General features: G+C 45.8%; 12 non-coding genes across 12 annotated transcripts; 2 read left to right on the forward strand and 10 right to left on the reverse strand.

Moving 5' to 3' along the window:
- Positions 1-1,235: 1,235 nt before the first annotated feature.
- On the reverse strand, positions 1,236-1,308 carry trnav-cac (transfer RNA valine (anticodon CAC)). The gene has a single exon. It is a non-coding gene; the product is annotated as a tRNA-Val (tRNA).
- A 1,182-nt stretch (positions 1,309-2,490) lies between these two features.
- Positions 2,491-2,563, reverse strand: trnav-aac (transfer RNA valine (anticodon AAC)). The gene has a single exon. It is a non-coding gene; the product is annotated as a tRNA-Val (tRNA).
- Positions 2,564-3,755: 1,192 nt separating this feature from the next.
- trnav-aac (transfer RNA valine (anticodon AAC)) lies at positions 3,756-3,828 on the reverse strand. The gene has a single exon. It is a non-coding gene; the product is annotated as a tRNA-Val (tRNA).
- A 1,193-nt stretch (positions 3,829-5,021) lies between these two features.
- On the reverse strand, positions 5,022-5,094 carry trnav-cac (transfer RNA valine (anticodon CAC)). Its single transcript has one exon. It is a non-coding gene; the product is annotated as a tRNA-Val (tRNA).
- A 241-nt stretch (positions 5,095-5,335) lies between these two features.
- trnad-guc (transfer RNA aspartic acid (anticodon GUC)) lies at positions 5,336-5,407 on the forward strand. The gene has a single exon. It is a non-coding gene; the product is annotated as a tRNA-Asp (tRNA).
- Positions 5,408-6,286: 879 nt separating this feature from the next.
- trnav-aac (transfer RNA valine (anticodon AAC)) lies at positions 6,287-6,359 on the reverse strand. The gene has a single exon. It is a non-coding gene; the product is annotated as a tRNA-Val (tRNA).
- Positions 6,360-7,541: 1,182 nt separating this feature from the next.
- On the reverse strand, positions 7,542-7,614 carry trnav-aac (transfer RNA valine (anticodon AAC)). Its single transcript has one exon. It is a non-coding gene; the product is annotated as a tRNA-Val (tRNA).
- A 1,192-nt stretch (positions 7,615-8,806) lies between these two features.
- On the reverse strand, positions 8,807-8,879 carry trnav-aac (transfer RNA valine (anticodon AAC)). Its single transcript has one exon. It is a non-coding gene; the product is annotated as a tRNA-Val (tRNA).
- Positions 8,880-11,337: 2,458 nt separating this feature from the next.
- trnav-cac (transfer RNA valine (anticodon CAC)) lies at positions 11,338-11,410 on the reverse strand. The gene has a single exon. It is a non-coding gene; the product is annotated as a tRNA-Val (tRNA).
- A 241-nt stretch (positions 11,411-11,651) lies between these two features.
- trnad-guc (transfer RNA aspartic acid (anticodon GUC)) lies at positions 11,652-11,723 on the forward strand. Its single transcript has one exon. It is a non-coding gene; the product is annotated as a tRNA-Asp (tRNA).
- Positions 11,724-12,602: 879 nt separating this feature from the next.
- Positions 12,603-12,675, reverse strand: trnav-aac (transfer RNA valine (anticodon AAC)). Its single transcript has one exon. It is a non-coding gene; the product is annotated as a tRNA-Val (tRNA).
- Positions 12,676-13,867: 1,192 nt separating this feature from the next.
- trnav-aac (transfer RNA valine (anticodon AAC)) lies at positions 13,868-13,940 on the reverse strand. The gene has a single exon. It is a non-coding gene; the product is annotated as a tRNA-Val (tRNA).
- Between the last annotated feature and the right edge of the window lie 2,669 nt (positions 13,941-16,609).

Here is a 16,609-nt window from a genome sequence, read left to right on the forward strand (position 1 = left end):
TTTGCATGTGAGGCAAACGTTATAACCACTACACTACGGAAACTGCTGAAAATGACTTTTACGCATGTGCCCAAGATCATGCTACATTCACACTTGATTGCAAACATTTCAGATGCCAGACAACATGATTTCTGAATGGATTCAGTCACAGCTGCTGTGCCATTGAGTGACAGTTGTTGTCGACTAAACTCAAAGCCTCCCTTGTATAGCTCTAAGAATTCCCTTTAAAGGCCGGAACAGCGCCACCTGTTTTTTTTTCCTAGCCAAAAGTGGGACTGGAGCAGTCCTCGTTAGTATAGTGGACAGTATCTCCGCTTGTCACGGGGAAGACCAGCGTTCGATTCCCTGACGGGGAGTTTTCTACCAGCTGCAAGTAAGACAACAGCCATTTAACACAGATTGTGGTGACATATCAAGTGTGTTCCTCCTGTCAGAGACCGCTTCACGTTGACGATATGATCAACAACCACAGCATGCATGAAAGTTTTTCACTGCTCATCAGAATGGAAAATTCATCACTACCAACATGCTGATATCTCAAATCATTTGTCCATGAAATGTGATATTCTTACCACACATTGGTTTAGGGGGGAAGCCATGGAGAAGGACTTCTGGTTGGTCTCAAGGAAGTTCTGGCAAACAATAAGACTACTCAGGAGCAAACACAAGGTCCAGTTTTCAGTCAAGTGTGAAGCGGTTGGAATGAGAGTCGGCACCTACAAGGGAGGAGAACTGCTGTCCCTGACTCGGGGTATTGTCAGATGGTGGAACGAGCCCTGTGAGGAACTCCGGATCCCGACCAACTCAACTCGAGGTGCAGCTGAGGGACCTCAGAATTGCTTCTCTGCTCTTTGCAGATGATGTTGATCTGTTGGCTTCATCAGGCCGTGACCTTCAGCACACACTGGGGCAGTTTGCAGTCGAGTGTGAAGCAATCATTATTACAGATAGCTCCTACAAGTACGAAGCCGTGGTTCACAACCAGAGAGTGGAGGATTGCTCACCCCTAGATGGGAGTGAGTGACTGCCCAAAATGACTGAGTTCAAGTATCTCTGAGAGAAAACATTATTCACATAGTGCTTCTTTTCATCCAGTTTGCAGGGAACACAACTCAAAAGACTTTGATTGTGTGGAGGAAGAGCTAACACTGGGGGAGTTGTACTTATTATCCAATTTACTGACAATTCCTCTAAGGAGAGTTTTATTGTGTGGAGTAAGCAGGAATAAAGAAGAGTGTTTCCGCCCAGTTTCGAACGGGGGACCTTTTGCGTGTGAGGCAAACGTGATAACCACTACACTACGGAAACTGCTGAAAATGACTTTTACGCATGTGCCCAAGATCATGCTACATTCACACTTGATTGCAAACATTTCAGATGCCAGACAACATGATTTCTGAATGGATTCAGTCACAGCTGCTGTGCCATTGAGTGACAGTTATTGTCGACTAAACTCAAAGCCTCCCTTGTATAGCTCTAAGAATTCCCTTTAAAGGCCGGAACAGCGCCACCTTTTTTTTTTTCCTAGCCAAAAGTGGTACTGGAGCAGTCCTCGTTAGTATAGTGGACAGTATCTCCGCTTGTCACGGGGAAGACCAGCGTTCGATTCCCTGACGGGGAGTTTTCTACCAGCTGCAAGTAAGACAACAGCCATTTAACACAGATTGTGGTGACATATCAAGTGTGTTCCTCCTGTCAGAGACCGCTTCACGTTGACGATATGATCAACAACCACAGCATGCATGAAAGTTTTTCACTGCTCATCAGAATGGAAAATTCATCACTACCAACATGCTGATATCTCAAATCATTTGTCCATGAAATGTGATATTCTTACCACACATTGGTTTAGGGGGGAAGCCATGGAGAAGGACTTCTGGTTGGTCTCAAGGAAGTTCTGGCAAACAATAAGACTACTCAGGAGCAGCACACAAGGTCCAGTTTTCAGTCAAGTGTGAAGCGGTTGGAATGAGAGTCGGCACCTACAAGGGAGGAGAACTGCTGTCCCTGACTCAGGGTATTGTCAGATGGTGGAACGAGCCCTGTGAGGAACTCCGGATCCCGACCAACTCAACTCGAGGTGCAGCTGAGGGACCTCAGAATTGCTTCTCTGCTCTTTGCAGATGATGTTGATCTGTTGGCTTCATCAGGCCGTGACCTTCAGCACACACTGGGGCAGTTTGCAGTCGAGTGTGAAGCAATCATTATTACAGATAGCACCTACAAGTACGAAGCCGTGGTTCACAACCAGAGAGTGGAGGATTGCTCACCCCTAGATGGGAGTGAGTGACTGCCCAAAATGACCGAGTTCAAGTATCTCTGAGAGAAAACATTATTCACATAGTGCTTCTTTTCATCGAGTTTGCTGGGAACACAAGTCAAAAGACTTTGATTGTGTGGAGGAAGAGCTAACACTGGGGGAGTTGTACTTATTATCCAATTTACTGACAATTCCTCTAAGGAGAGTTTTATTGTGTGGAGTAAGAAGAGTGTTTCCGCCCTGTTTTGAACAGGGGACCTTTTGCGTGTTAGGCAAACGTGATAACCACTACACTACGGAAACTGCTGAAAATGAATTTTACGCATGTGCCCAAGATCATGCTACATTCACACTTGATTGCAAACATTTCAGATGCCAGACAACATGATTTCTGAATGGATTCAGTCACAGCTGCTGTGCCATTGAGTGACAGTTGTTGTCGACTAAACTCAAAGCCTCCCTTGTATAGCTCTAAGAATTCCCTTTAAAGGCCGGAACAGCGCCACCTGTTTTTTTTTCCTAGCCAAAAGTGGTACTGGAGCAGTCCTCGTTAGTATAGTGGACAGTATCTCCGCTTGTCACGGGGAAGACCAGGGTTCGATTCCCTGACGGGGAGTTTTCTACCAGCTGCAAGTAAGACAACAGCCATTTAACACAGATTGTGGTGACATATCAAGCGTGTTCCTCCTGTCAGAGACCGCTTCACGTTGACGATATGATCAACAACCACAGCATGCATGAAAGTTTTTCACTGCTCATCAGAATGGAAAATTCATCACTACCAACATGCTGATATCTCAAATCATTTGTCCATGAAATGTGATATTCTTACCACACATTGGTTTAGGGGGGAAGCCATGGAGAAGGACTTCTGGTTGGTCTCAAGGAAGTTCTGGCAAACAATAAGACTACTCAGGAGCAGCACACAAGGTCCAGTTTTCAGTCAAGTGTGAAGCGGTTGGAATGAGAGTTGGCACCTACAAGGGAGGAGAACTGCTGTCCCTGACTCGGGGTATTGTCAGATGGTGGAACGAGCCCTGTGAGGAACTCCGGATCCCGACCAACTCAACTCGAGGTGCAGCTGAGGGACCTCAGAATTGCTTCTCTGCTCTTTGCAGATGATGTTGATCTGTTGGCTTCATCAGGCCGTGACCTTCAGCACACACTGGGGCAGTTTGCAGTCGAGTGTGAAGCAATCATTATTACAGATAGCACCTACAAGTACGAAGCCGTGGTTCACAACCAGAGAGTGGAGGATTGCTCACCCCTAGATGGGAGTGAGTGACTGCCCAAAATGACCGAGTTCAAGTATCTCTGAGAGAAAACATTATTCACATAGTGCTTCTTTTCATCCAGTTTGCTGGGAACACAACTCAAAAGACTTTGATTGTGTGGAGGAAGAGCTAACACTGGGGGAGTTGTACTTATTATCCAATTTACTGACAATTCCTCTAAGTAGAGTTTTATTGTGTGGAGTAAGCAGGAATAAGAAGAGTGTTTCCACCCTGTTTTGAACAGGGGACCTTTTGCATGTTAGGCAAACGTGATAACCACTACACTACGGAAACTGCTGAAAATGACTTTTACGCATGTGCCCAAGATCATGCTACATTCACACTTGATTGCAAACATTTCAGATGCCAGACAACATGATTTCTGAATGGATTCAGTCACAGCTGCTGTGCCATTGAGTGACAGTTGTTGTCGACTAAACTCAAAGCCTCCCTTGTATAACTCTAAGAATTCCCTTTAAAGGCCGGAACAGCGCCACCTGTTTTTTTTTCCTAGCCAAAAGTGGTACTGGAGCAGTCCTCGTTAGTATAGTGGACAGTATCTCCGCTTGTCACGGGGAAGACCAGGGTTCGATTCCCTGACGGGGAGTTTTCTACCAGCTGCAAGTAAGACAACAGCCATTTAACACAGATTGTGGTGACATATCAAGCGTGTTCCTCCTGTCAGAGACCGCTTCACATTGACGATATGATCAACAACCACAGCATGCATGAAAGTTTTTCACTGCTCATCAGAATGGAAAATTCATCACTACCAACATGCTGATATCTCAAATCATTTGTCCATGAAATGTGATATTCTTACCACACATTGGTTTAGGGGGGAAGCCATGGAGAAGGACTTCTGGTTGGTCTCAAGGAAGTTCTGGCCAACAATGAGACTACTCAGGAGCAGCACACAAGGTCCAGTTTTCAGTCAAGTGTGAAGCGGTTGGAATGAGAGTCGGCACCTACAAGGGAGGAGAACTGCTGTCCCTGACTCGGGGTATTGTCAGATGGTGGAACGAGCCCTGTGAGGAACTCCGGATCCCGACCAACTCAACTCGAGGTGCAGCTGAGGGACCTCAGAATTGATTCTCTGCTCTTTGCAGATGATGTTGATCTGTTGGCTTCATCAGGCCGTGACCTTCAGCACACACTGGGGCAGTTTGCAGTCGAGTGTGAAGCAATCACTATTACAGATAGCACCTACAAGTACGAAGCCGTGGTTCACAACCAGAGAGTGGAGGATTGCTCACCCCTAGATGGGAGTGAGTGACTGCCCAAAATGACTGAGTTCAAGTATCTCTGAGAGAAAACATTATTCACATAGTGCTTCTTTTCATCCAGTTTGCTGGGAACACAACTCAAAAGATTTTGATTGTGTGGAGGAAGAGCTAACACTGGGGGAGTTGTACTTATTATCCAATTTACTGACAATTCCTCTAAGTAGAGTTTTATTGTGTGGAGTGAGCAGGAATAAAGAAGAGTGTTTCCGCCCAGATTCGAACGGGGGACCTTTTGCATGTGAGGCAAACGTGATAACCACTACACTACGGAAACTGCTGAAAATGAATTTTACGCATGTGCCCAAGATCATGCTACATTCACACTTGATTGCAAACATTTCAGATGCCAGACAACATGATTTCTGAATGGATTCAGTCACAGCTGCTGTGCCATTGAGTGACAGTTGTTGTCGACTAAACTCAAAGCCTCCCTTGTATAGCTCTAAGAATTCCCTTTAAAGGCCGGAACAGCGCCACCTGTTTTTTTTTCCTAGCCAAAAGTGGTACTGGAGCAGTCCTCGTTAGTATAGTGGACAGTATCTCCGCTTGTCATGCGGAAGACCAGGGTTCGATTCCCTGACGGGGAGTTTTCTACCAGCTGCAAGTAAGACAACAGCCATTTAACACAGATTGTGGTGACATATCAAGCGTGTTCCTCCTGTCAGAGACCACTTCACATTGACGATATGATCAACAACCACAGCATGCATGAAAGTTTTTCACTGCTCATCAGAATGGAAAATTCATCACTACCAACATGCTGATATCTCAAATCATTTGTCCATGAAATGTGATATTCTTACCACACATTGGTTTAGGGGGGAAGCCATGGAGAACGACTTCTGGTTGGTCTCAAGGAAGTTCTGGCAAACAATAAGACTACTCAGGAGCAGCACACAAGGTCCAGTTTTCAGTCAAGTGTGAAGCGGTTGGAATGAGAGTCGGCACCTACAAGGGAGGAGAACTGCTGTCCCTGACTCGGGGTATTGTCAGATGGTGGAACGAGCCCTGTGAGGAACTCCGGATCCCGACCAATTCAATTCGAGGTGCAGCTGAGGGACCTCAGAATTGCTTCTCTGCTCTTTGCAGATGATGTTGATCTGTTGGCTTCATCAGGCCGTGACCTTCAGCACACACTGGGGCAGTTTGCAGTCGAGTGTGAAGCAATCACTATTACAGATAGCACCTACAAGTACGAAGCCGTGGTTCACAACCAGAGAGTGGAGGATTGCTCACCCCTAGATGGGAGTGAGTGACTGCCCAAAATGACCGAGTTCAAGTATCTCTGAGAGAAAACATTATTCACATAGTGCTTCTTTTCATCCAGTTTGCTGGGAACACAACTCAAAAGACTTTGATTGTGTGGAGGAAGAGCTAACACTGGGGCAGTTGTACTTATTATCCAATTTACTGACAATTCCTCTAAGTAGAGTTTTATTGTGTGGAGTAAGCAGGAATAAGAAGAGTGTTTCCGCCCTGTTTTGAACAGGGGACCTTTTGCGTGTTAGGCAAACGTGATAACCACTACACAACGGAAACTGCTGAAAATGACTTTTACGCATGTGCCCAAGATCATGCTACATTCACACTTGATTACAAACATTTCAGATGCCAGACAACATGATTTCTGAATGGATTCAGTCACAGCTGCTGTGCCATTGAGTGACAGTTGTTGTCGACTAAACTCAAAGCCTCCCTTGTATAGCTCTAAGAATTCCCTTTAAAGGCCGGAACAGCGCCACCTGTTTTTTTTTCCTAGCCAAAAGTGGTACTGGAGCAGTCCTCGTTAGTATAGTGGACAGTATCTCTGCTTGTCACGGGGAAGACCAGGGTTCGATTCCCTGACGGGGAGTTTTCTACCAGCTGCAAGTAAGACAACAGCCATTTAACACAGATTGTGGTGACATATCAAGTGTGTTCCTCCTGTCAGAGACCACTTCACATTGACGATATGATCAACAACCACAGCATGCATGAAAGTTTTTCACTGCTCATCAGAATGGAAAATTCATCACTACCAACATGCTGATATCCCAAATCATTTGTCCATGAAATGTGATATTCTTACCACACATTGGTTTAGGGGGGAAGCCATGGAGAAGGACTTCTGGTTGGTCTCAAGGAAGTTCTGGCCAACAATGAGACTACTCAGGAGCAGCACACAAGGTCCAGTTTTCAGTCAAGTGTGAAGCGGTTGGAATGAGAGTCGGCACCTACAAGGGAGGAGAACTGCTGTCCCTGACTCGGGGTATTGTCAGATGGTGGAACGAGCCCTGTGAGGAACTCCGGATCCCGACCAATTCAATTCGAGGTGCAGCTGAGGGACCTCAGAATTGCTTCTCTGCTCTTTGCAGATGATGTTGATCTGTTGGCTTCATCAGGCCGTGACCTTCAGCACACACTGGGGCAGTTTGCAGTCGAGTGTGAAGCAATCACTATTACAGATAGCACCTACAAGTACGAAGCCGTGGTTCACAACCAGAGAGTGGAGGATTGCTCACCCCTAGATGGGAGTGAGTGACTGCCCAAAATGACCGAGTTCAAGTATCTCTGAGAGAAAACATTATTCACATAGTGCTTCTTTTCATCCAGTTTGCTGGGAACACAACTCAAAAGACTTTGATTGTGTGGAGGAAGAGCTAACACTGGGGCAGTTGTACTTATTATCCAATTTACTGACAATTCCTCTAAGGAGAGTTTTATTGTGTGGAGTAAGAAGAGTGTTTCCGCCCTGTTTTGAACAGGGGACCTTTTGCGTGTTAGGCAAACGTGATAACCACTACACTACGGAAACTGCTGAAAATGAATTTTACGCATGTGCCCAAGATCATGCTACATTCACACTTGATTGCAAACATTTCAGATGCCAGACAACATGATTTCTGAATGGATTCAGTCACAGCTGCTGTGCCATTGAGTGACAGTTGTTGTCGACTAAACTCAAAGCCTCCCTTGTATAGCTCTAAGAATTCCCTTTAAAGGCCGGAACAGCGCCACCTGTTTTTTTTTCCTAGCCAAAAGTGGTACTGGAGCAGTCCTCGTTAGTATAGTGGACAGTATCTCCGCTTGTCACGGGGAAGACCAGGGTTCGATTCCCTGACGGGGAGTTTTCTACCAGCTGCAAGTAAGACAACAGCCATTTAACACAGATTGTGGTGACATATCAAGCGTGTTCCTCCTGTCAGAGACCGCTTCACGTTGACGATATGATCAACAACCACAGCATGCATGAAAGTTTTTCACTGCTCATCAGAATGGAAAATTCATCACTACCAACATGCTGATATCTCAAATCATTTGTCCATGAAATGTGATATTCTTACCACACATTGGTTTAGGGGGGAAGCCATGGAGAAGGACTTCTGGTTGGTCTCAAGGAAGTTCTGGCAAACAATAAGACTACTCAGGAGCAGCACACAAGGTCCAGTTTTCAGTCAAGTGTGAAGCGGTTGGAATGAGAGTTGGCACCTACAAGGGAGGAGAACTGCTGTCCCTGACTCGGGGTATTGTCAGATGGTGGAACGAGCCCTGTGAGGAACTCCGGATCCCGACCAACTCAACTCGAGGTGCAGCTGAGGGACCTCAGAATTGCTTCTCTGCTCTTTGCAGATGATGTTGATCTGTTGGCTTCATCAGGCCGTGACCTTCAGCACACACTGGGGCAGTTTGCAGTCGAGTGTGAAGCAATCATTATTACAGATAGCACCTACAAGTACGAAGCCGTGGTTCACAACCAGAGAGTGGAGGATTGCTCACCCCTAGATGGGAGTGAGTGACTGCCCAAAATGACCGAGTTCAAGTATCTCTGAGAGAAAACATTATTCACATAGTGCTTCTTTTCATCCAGTTTGCTGGGAACACAACTCAAAAGACTTTGATTGTGTGGAGGACGAGCTAACACTGGGGGAGTTGTACTTATTATCCAATTTACTGACAATTCCTCTAAGTAGAGTTTTATTGTGTGGAGTAAGCAGGAATAAGAAGAGTGTTTCCACCCTGTTTTGAACAGGGGACCTTTTGCATGTTAGGCAAACGTGATAACCACTACACTACGGAAACTGCTGAAAATGACTTTTACGCATGTGCCCAAGATCATGCTACATTCACACTTGATTGCAAACATTTCAGATGCCAGACAACATGATTTCTGAATGGATTCAGTCACAGCTGCTGTGCCATTGAGTGACAGTTGTTGTCGACTAAACTCAAAGCCTCCCTTGTATAGCTCTAAGAATTCCCTTTAAAGGCCGGAACAGCGCCACCTGTTTTTTTTTCCTAGCCAAAAGTGGTACTGGAGCAGTCCTCGTTAGTATAGTGGACAGTATCTCAGCTTGTCACGCGGAAGACCAGGGTTCGATTCCCTGATGGGGAGTTTTCTACCAGGTGCAAGTAAGACAACAGCCATTTAATACAGATTGTGTTGTCATATCAAGCGTGTTCCTCCTGTCAGAGACCACTTCATATTGACGATATGATCAACAACCACAGCATGCATGAAAGTTTTTCACTGCTCATCAGAATGGAAAATTCATCACTACCAACATGCTGATATCTCAAATCATTTGTCCATGAAATGTGATATTCTTACCACACATTGGTTTAGGGGGGAAGCCATGGAGAACGACTTCTGGTTGGTCTCAAGGATGTTCTGGCAAACAATAAGACTACTCAGGAGCAGCACACAAGGTCCAGTTTTCAGTCAAGTGTGAAGCGGTTGGAATGAGAGTCGGCACCTACAAGGGAGGAGAACTGCTGTCCCTGACTCGGGGTATTGTCAGATGGTGGAACGAGCCCTGTGAGGAACTCCGGATCCCGACCAACTCAACTCGAGGTGCAGCTGAGGGACCTCAGAATTGCTTCTCTGCTCTTTGCAGATGATGTTGATCTGTTGGCTTCATCAGGCCGTGACCTTCAGCACACACTGGGGCAGTTTGCAGTCGAGTGTGAAGCAATCATTATTACAGATAGCACCTACAAGTACGAAGCCGTGGTTCACAACCAGAGAGTGGAGGATTGCTCACCCCTAGATGGGAGTGAGTGACTGCCCAAAATGACCGAGTTCAAGTATCTCTGAGAGAAAATATTATTCACATAGTGCTTCTTTTCATCCAGTTTGCTGGGAACACAACTCAAAAGACTTTGATTGTGTGGAGGAAGAGCTAACACTGGGGGAGTTGTACTTATTATCCAATTTACTGACAATTCCTCTAAGGAGAGTTTTATTGTGTGGAGTAAGCAGGAATAAGAAGAGTGTTTCCGCCCAGTTTCGAACGGGGGACCTTTTGCGAGTGAGGCAAACGTGATAACGACTACACTACGGAAACTGCTGAAAATGACTTTTACGCATGTGCCCAAGATCATGCTACATTCACACTTGATTGCAAACATTTCAGATGCCAGACAACATGATTTCTGAATGGATTCAGTCACAGCTGCTGTGCCATTGAGTGACAGTTGTTGTCGACTAAACTCAAAGCCTCCCTTGTATAACTCTAAGAATTCCCTTTAAAGGCCGGAACAGCGCCACCTGTTTTTTTTTCCTAGCCAAAAGTGGTACTGGAGCAGTCCTCGTTAGTATAGTGGACAGTATCTCCGCTTGTCACGGGGAAGACCAGGGTTCGATTCCCTGACGGGGAGTTTTCTACCAGCTGCAAGTAAGACAACAGCCATTTAACACAGATTGTGGTGACATATCAAGCGTGTTCCTCCTGTCAGAGACCGCTTCACATTGACGATATGATCAACAACCACAGCATGCATGAAAGTTTTTCACTGCTCATCAGAATGGAAAATTCATCACTACCAACATGCTGATATCTCAAATCATTTGTCCATGAAATGTGATATTCTTACCACACATTGGTTTAGGGGGGAAGCCATGGAGAAGGACTTCTGGTTGGTCTCAAGGAAGTTCTGGCCAACAATGAGACTACTCAGGAGCAGCACACAAGGTCCAGTTTTCAGTCAAGTGTGAAGCGGTTGGAATGAGAGTCGGCACCTACAAGGGAGGAGAACTGCTGTCCCTGACTCGGGGTATTGTCAGATGGTGGAACGAGCCCTGTGAGGAACTCCGGATCCCGACCAACTCAACTCGAGGTGCAGCTGAGGGACCTCAGAATTGATTCTCTGCTCTTTGCAGATGATGTTGATCTGTTGGCTTCATCAGGCCGTGACCTTCAGCACACACTGGGGCAGTTTGCAGTCGAGTGTGAAGCAATCACTATTACAGATAGCACCTACAAGTACGAAGCCGTGGTTCACAACCAGAGAGTGGAGGATTGCTCACCCCTAGATGGGAGTGAGTGACTGCCCAAAATGACTGAGTTCAAGTATCTCTGAGAGAAAACATTATTCACATAGTGCTTCTTCTCATCCAGTTTGCTGGGAACACAACTCAAAAGATTTTGATTGTGTGGAGGAAGAGCTAACACTGGGGGAGTTGTACTTATTATCCAATTTACTGACAATTCCTCTAAGTAGAGTTTTATTGTGTGGAGTGAGCAGGAATAAAGAAGAGTGTTTCCGCCCAGATTCGAACGGGGGACCTTTTGCATGTGAGGCAAACGTGATAACCACTACACTACGGAAACTGCTGAAAATGAATTTTACGCATGTGCCCAAGATCATGCTACATTCACACTTGATTGCAAACATTTCAGATGCCAGACAACATGATTTCTGAATGGATTCAGTCACAGCTGCTGTGCCATTGAGTGACAGTTGTTGTCGACTAAACTCAAAGCCTCCCTTGTATAGCTCTAAGAATTCCCTTTAAAGGCCGGAACAGCGCCACCTGTTTTTTTTTCCTAGCCAAAAGTGGTACTGGAGCAGTCCTCGTTAGTATAGTGGACAGTATCTCCGCTTGTCATGCGGAAGACCAGGGTTCGATTCCCTGACGGGGAGTTTTCTACCAGCTGCAAGTAAGACAACAGCCATTTAACACAGATTGTGGTGACATATCAAGCGTGTTCCTCCTGTCAGAGACCACTTCACATTGACGATATGATCAACAACCACAGCATGCATGAAAGTTTTTCACTGCTCATCAGAATGGAAAATTCATCACTACCAACATGCTGATATCTCAAATCATTTGTCCATGAAATGTGATATTCTTACCACACATTGGTTTAGGGGGGAAGCCATGGAGAACGACTTCTGGTTGGTCTCAAGGATGTTCTGGCAAACAATAAGACTACTCAGGAGCAGCACACAAGGTCCAGTTTTCAGTCAAGTGTGAAGCGGTTGGAATGAGAGTCGGCACCTACAAGGGAGGAGAACTGCTGTCCCTGACTCGGGGTATTGTCAGATGGTGGAACGAGCCCTGTGAGGAACTCCGGATCCCGACCAATTCAATTCGAGGTGCAGCTGAGGGACCTCAGAATTGCTTCTCTGCTCTTTGCAGATGATGTTGATCTGTTGGCTTCATCAGGCCGTGACCTTCAGCACACACTGGGGCAGTTTGCAGTCGAGTGTGAAGCAATCACTATTACAGATAGCACCTACAAGTACGAAGCCGTGGTTCACAACCAGAGAGTGGAGGATTGCTCACCCCTAGATGGGAGTGAGTGACTGCCCAAAATGACCGAGTTCAAGTATCTCTGAGAGAAAACATTATTCACATAGTGCTTCTTTTCATCCAGTTTGCTGGGAACACAACTCAAAAGACTTTGATTGTGTGGAGGAAGAGCTAACACTGTGGCAGTTGTACTTATTATCCAATTTACTGACAATTCCTCTAAGTAGAGTTTTATTGTGTGGAGTAAGCAGGAATAAGAAGAGTGTTTCCGCCCTGTTTTGAACAGGGGACCTTTTGCGTGTTAGGCAAACGTGATAACCACTACACAACGGAAACTGCTGAAAATGACTTTTACGCATGTGCCCAAGATCATGCTACATTCACACTTGATTACAAACATTTCAGATGCCAGACAACATGATTTCTGAATGGATTCAGTCACAGCTGCTGTGCCATTGAGTGACAGTTGTTGTCGACTAAACTCAAAGCCTCCCTTGTATAGCTCTAAGAATTCCCTTTAAAGGCCGGAACAGCGCCACCTGTTTTTTTTTCCTAGCCAAAAGTGGTACTGGAGCAGTCCTCGTTAGTATAGTGGACAGTATCTCTGCTTGTCACGGGGAAGACCAGGGTTCGATTCCCTGACGGGGAGTTTTCTACCAGCTGCAAGTAAGACAACAGCCATTTAACACAGATTGTGGTGACATATCAAGTGTGTTCCTCCTGTCAGAGACCACTTCACATTGACGATATGATCAACAACCACAGCATGCATGAAAGTTTTTCACTGCTCATCAGAATGGAAAATTCATCACTACCAACATGCTGATATCCCAAATCATTTGTCCATGAAATGTGATATTCTTACCACACATTGGTTTAGGGGGGAAGCCATGGAGAAGGACTTCTGGTTGGTCTCAAGGAAGTTCTGGCCAACAATGAGACTACTCAGGAGCAGCACACAAGGTCCAGTTTTCAGTCAAGTGTGAAGCGGTTGGAATGAGAGTCGGCACCTACAAGGGAGGAGAACTGCTGTCCCTGACTCGGGGTATTGTCAGATGGTGGAACGAGCCCTGTGAGGAACTCCGGATCCCGACCAATTCAATTCGAGGTGCAGCTGAGGGACCTCAGAATTGCTTCTCTGCTCTTTGCAGATGATGTTGATCTGTTGGCTTCATCAGGCCGTGACCTTCAGCACACACTGGGGCAGTTTGCAGTCGAGTGTGAAGCAATCACTATTACAGATAGCACCTACAAGTACGAAGCCGTGGTTCACAACCAGAGAGTGGAGGATTGCTCACCCCTAGATGGGAGTGAGTGACTGCCCAAAATGACCGAGTTCAAGTATCTCTGAGAGAAAACATTATTCACATAGTGCTTCTTTTCATCCAGTTTGCTGGGAACACAACTCAAAAGACTTTGATTGTGTGGAGGAAGAGCTAACACTGGGGCAGTTGTACTTATTATCCAATTTACTGACAATTCCTCTAAGTAGAGTTTTATTGTGTGGAGTAAGCAGGAATAAGAAGAGTGTTTCCGCCCTGTTTTGAACAGGGGACCTTTTGCGTGTTAGGCAAACGTGATAACCACTACACTACGGAAACTGCTGAAAATGACTTTTACGCATGTGCCCAAGATCATGCTACATTCACACTTGATTACAAACATTTCAGATGCCAGACAACATGATTTCTGAATGGATTCAGTCACAGCTGCTGTGCCATTGAGTGACAGTTGTTGTCGACTAAACTCAAAGCCTCCCTTGTATAGCTCTAAGAATTCCCTTTAAAGGCCGGAACAGCGCCACCTGTTTTTTTTTCCTAGCCAAAAGTGGTACTGGAGCAGTCCTCGTTAGTATAGTGGACAGTAGCTCTGCTTGTCACTGGGAAGACCAGGGTTCGATTCCCTGACGGGGAGTTTTCTACCAGCTGCAAGTAAGACAACAGCCATTTAACACAGATTGTGGTGACATATCAAGCGTGTTCCTCCTGTCAGAGACCGCTTCACGTTGACGATATGATCAACAACCACAGCATGCATGAAAGTTTTTCACTGCTCATCAGAATGGAAAATTCATCACTACCAACATGCTGATATCTCAAATCATTTGTCCATGAAATGTGATATTCTTACCACACATTGGTTTAGGGGGGAAGCCATGGAGAAGGACTTCTGATTGGTCTCAAGGAAGTTCTGGCAAACAATAAGACTACTCAGGAGCAGCACACAAGGTCCAGTTTTCAGTCAAGTGTGAAGCGGTTGGAATGAGAGTCGGCACCTACAAGGGAGGAGAAGTGCTGTCCCTGACTCGGGGTATTGTCAGATGGTGGAACGAGCCCTGTGAGGAACTCCGGATCCCGACCAACTCAACTCGAGGTGCAGCTGAGGGACCTCAGAATTGCTTCTCTGCTCTTTGCAGATGATGTTGATCTGTTGGCTTCATCAGGCCGTGACCTTCAGCACACACTGGGGCAGTTTGCAGTCGAGTGTGAAGCAATCACTATTACAGATAGCACCTACAAGTACGAAGCCGTGGTTCACAACCAGAGAGTGGAGGATTGCTCACCCCTAGATGGGAGTGAGTGACTGCCCAAAATGACCAAGTTCAAGTATCTCTGAGAGAAAACATTATTCACATAGTGCTTCTTTTCATCCAGTTTGCTGGGAACACAACTCAAAAGACTTTGATTGTGTGGAGGACGAGCTAACACTGGGGGAGTTGTACTTATTGTCCAATTTACTGACAATTCCTCTAAGGAGAGTTTTATTGTGTGGAGTAAGCAGGAATAAGAAGAGTGTTTCTACCCAGTTTCGAACGGGGGACCTTTTGCATGTGAGGCAAACATGATAACCACTACACTACGGAAACTGCTGAAAATGACTTTTACGCATGTGCCCAAGATCATGCTACATTCACACTTGATTGCAAACATTTCAGATGCCAAACATGATTTCTGAATGGATTCAGTCACAGCTGCTGTGCCATTGAGTGACAGTTGTTGTCGACTAAACTCAAAGCCTCCCTTGTATAGCTCTAAGAATTCCCTTTAAAGGCCGGAACAGCGCCACCTGTTTTTTTTTCCTAGCCAAAAGTGGTACTGGAGCAGTCCTCGTTAGTATAGTGGACAGTATCTCCGCTTGTCACGGGGAAGACCAGGGTTCGATTCCCTGACGGGGAGTTTTCTACCAGCTGCAAGTAAGACAACAGCCATTTAACACAGATTGTGGTGACATATCAAGCGTGTTCCTCCTGTCAGAGACCGCTTCACATTGACGATATGATCAACAACCACAGCATGCATGAAAGTTTTTCACTGCTCATCAGAATGGAAAATTCATCACTACCAACATGCTGATATCTCAAATCATTTGTCCATGAAATGTGATATTCATACAACACATTGGTTTAGGGTGGAAGCCATGGAGAAGGACTTCTGGTTGGTCTCAAGGAAGTTCTGGCAAACAATAAGACTACTCAGGAGCAGCACACAAGGTCCAGTTTTCAGTCAAGTGTGAAGCGGTTGGAATGAGAGTCGGCACCTACAAGGGAGGAGAACTGCTGTCCCTGACTCGGGGTATTGTCAGATGGTGGAACGAGCCCTGTGAGGAACTCCGGATCCCGACCAATTCAATTCGAGGTGCAGCTGAGGGACCTCAGAATTGCTTCTCTGCTCTTTGCAGATGATGTTGATCTGTTGGCTTCATCAGGCCGTGACCTTCAGCACACACTGGGGCAGTTTGCAGTCGAGTGTGAAGCAATCATTATTACAGATAGCACCTACAAGTACGAAGCCGTGGTTCACAACCAGAGAGTGGAGGATTGCTCACCCCTAGATGGGAGTGAGTGACTGCCCAAAATGACCGAGTTCAAGTATCTCTGAGAGAAAACATTATTCACATAGTGCTTCTTTTCATCCAGTTTGCTGGGAACACAACTCAAAAGACTTTGATTGTGTGGAGGAAGAGCTAACACTGGGGGAGTTGTACTTGTTATCCAATTTACTGACAATTCCTCTAAGGAGAGTTTTATTGTGTGGAGTAAGCAGGAATAAGAAGAGTGTTTCCACGCAGTTTCGAATGGGGGACCTTTTGCGTGTGAGGCAAACATGATAACCACTACACTACGGAAACTGCTGAAAATGACTTTTACGCATGTGCCCAAGATCATGCTACATTCACACTTGATTGCAAACATTTCAGATGCCAGACAACATGATTTCTGAATGGATTCAGTCACAGCTGCTGTGCCATTGAGTGACAGTTGTTGTCGACT

Source organism: Cebidichthys violaceus, unplaced genomic scaffold (genome assembly GCF_023349555.1).
Source record: "Cebidichthys violaceus isolate CVI_PGR_0920_01 unplaced genomic scaffold, fCebVio1.0.p SCAF_32, whole genome shotgun sequence".
NCBI classification, from domain to species: domain Eukaryota; kingdom Metazoa; phylum Chordata; class Actinopteri; order Perciformes; family Stichaeidae; genus Cebidichthys; species Cebidichthys violaceus.